Source organism: Chiloscyllium punctatum, unplaced genomic scaffold (genome assembly GCF_047496795.1).
Source record: "Chiloscyllium punctatum isolate Juve2018m unplaced genomic scaffold, sChiPun1.3 scaffold_491, whole genome shotgun sequence".
Lineage (NCBI taxonomy): Eukaryota > Metazoa > Chordata > Chondrichthyes > Orectolobiformes > Hemiscylliidae > Chiloscyllium > Chiloscyllium punctatum.
The window spans coordinates 82,501-85,000 of record NW_027310225.1 but is presented as its reverse complement, the minus strand read 5'-3'; the positions used below and the strand labels follow the sequence as shown (position 1 = coordinate 85,000).

The window sequence follows — 2,500 nt, the reverse complement described above, 5'->3', positions numbered from 1 at the left end:
CCTCCCCCGTCCACGGCGGGAGGCGAAACTCGGAAGTGCCGGCTGCTTACTCGAGCGGAAGGGTCAGCCTGATTCCTGCCTTGCCGGAGGCCCGGTCGCGGGGGTGACGACCCGCCGCCCGGGACGTGCGAGGCACCAGCAGACAGAGACTGCCCGACGGTCAGAGAGAGGGAGAGAGGAGTGCCGAGGCTCAAGTGGCGAACGGTCGCGCAGGCACGCCACGCACATCGATCGCCAGCCGCGGAACGGCACGGCCTTCAGTGGGGCCGGCGGGCGACGCCGCTCCTGAACCCAGCGGCCCCGAGCCGGACGAGTTGAGGAAGGCACGCCGACGGTGACAGGGTGCGGAAGACACAGCGGTGGCCTTCTGGCGACTTGGCCCCCGACAGCCCGACGTTCCGCCGTCCTCCCGATGGCCAGGAGGACCGTGCGGGGGTCGGCCGACGGCGTGGTAGGTGTGCCTGCACGGTGACGGAGCACACACCACGCCCGCCAACCCCTCCGTACCTCCCGAGACCGGTGGCAGGACGGAGCGGAAAACGTGCGGACTGAACGGGAGAGCCAAGAGCCAGCGATCCACGCGCGTGCGACCGTCCAAGTCACAGCGTTCGACGAAAACCTCCTCCCTCGGCCAGGCACTCGGCGCCAGCAGGGGAGACAGGATCAGACGCCCCGCCGGCCACTTAAGGCCGAGGACGAACCACGAGACGGGCGGCTGCAGCAGCGGGCGGCCTGCAGCTCCCAGCACTCTCAATCGATCAACCATCGAGTCGGGTCAGCGTGTCAAACCGGCGAGCTCCACGGTCAGGCCGGCGGCGCACCAGCACCGGACCTCCGCGGCTCCCTTCACTCTTTCCACTGCCAGCCAACCGAGAGACGGACCCAATGCGGACGTGCAGAGCTTAGGCAGACCCCCCACTGGAGGCTCAACACTTCGTGGCAGCTCCGTGTCCCAGAGACCAGGAGGGTTGGCACACACACACAGTGTGAACCACCGACAGCCATTCTGGGACCGGTGACAGCCGTGCTGGCCCCACTGCCACGACACAGACGGACGCCAGGCCGCGCTCCCCGGCGGGGGGATGGCGTCGAGCCTGACGAACGGAATGTGCAGGGTGGGGGGGAAAGGCCAAGCGCTCCGACGCCGGAGGGCTCCGGAGTCTGAACTTAGGGGGACAAAGAGGACGGGTCCTCTGCGACACCCCAGCCGCGCTCTCGCCAGCCAAGGCGAGTGCGATTGATTGCCAAACGACCCTCAGACAGGCGTGGCCCCGGGAAGAACCCGGGGCCGCAAAGTGCGTTCAAAGTGTCGATGATCAATGTGTCCTGCAATTCACATTAATTCTCGCAGCTAGCTGCGTTCGTCATCGACGCACGAGCCGAGTGATCCACCGTCAAGAGTTGTCTGAGTTTGTTTTAGGTCTCTCCCTCGCCAGAGGAAAGCGACCCGGACCGCACATACGCTCCCCACCTTGAGCTACAGCCACCTGCACGCCGGCGTGCGGGCGGAGCAGGGTGGCGTGAAGCGATGGGGAGCACCATCCTGGTGCGGCCCGCAGAAACATACGTCTATTGGGGGGAGGAGGACAGGGCGCCCAAGAGGCGATGCGTGCCCCAACGCACCGCAGCGACGGAGGCAGGATCACCGCCACCATGTCGCCCGCCTAGTATCACGAGGCGTGCAGCAGCTTTGCCCTAGGAAAAGCAGAGGCGGGAACGGGCACCGGCCATCGGTTCGGCAGCGTCACTGACGCGTGCACGTGGCGGCGTGTCGGCGAGCGGACTTCCTGCGAGGAGGCGGGGGCGGCACTCGCCCGAGCAGACGCCCGCCCGGCCCAGCCACCGCCGAGGTGGACTGGGAGTCGCGGCAACGGCTCGTCATACTCGTTCCCACACTCACAGCGCAGCTTGCCCGCAAGCCACCGACCACCGATCGACGCCAGGCGCCCCGACCGAGAGCGGGATCGCTCGTTCGCCCTGCTGGCAGTTCGCTGGGGATCACTACTGCACGGAGCTCGGAGACCGACGGGCGGCAACTCGAGAGTCTTTAAACCACCACCCCCATCCCGCAAGTGCAAAGAGGCTGTATACGCACAGACGGGTGAGGGGAATAGGTACCCCGTCGGGTTTGAAGGGAGCGTGACTAGATAGCAACGATGTAAACCCAGCCGATTTGGGAGCGAAAGACCGGCGCCTGCATCACCGGCTTCGTTTCCCGTGGCTGGAGAGTACACCGAAACCCTCCGTCTGTCGCGAGCTCCCGACGACGCGGTGCCGCCAAGCAGCAGGGCCGGACCTGGTGTGGCTCCCCTCGTCGATCACAGACCGGTCGGCACTACTGACGAGACGGTGGAACGGGCTTCGCCCCTTGTGACGAAGGGTGATGCGAACCCGCCCGCCCGCGTGCGTTCGGGGTGGACTCGGCAAACGGAGATTTGAAATCGGAAAGTGTCCTCCTGCCCCGCGCAGGTAGGCGCCCAACAGTTGTGGGGGGTTTGGC

The 2,500-nt window shown here is 66.6% G+C and overlaps 1 non-coding gene across 1 annotated transcript; it reads right to left on the bottom strand.

Annotated features, from left to right (window-relative positions):
- Positions 1–1,249: 1,249 nt before the first annotated feature.
- On the bottom strand, positions 1,250–1,403 carry LOC140473002 (5.8S ribosomal RNA). The gene has a single exon (XR_011958018.1). It is a non-coding gene; the product is annotated as a 5.8S ribosomal RNA (ribosomal RNA).
- Between the last annotated feature and the right edge of the window lie 1,097 nt (positions 1,404–2,500).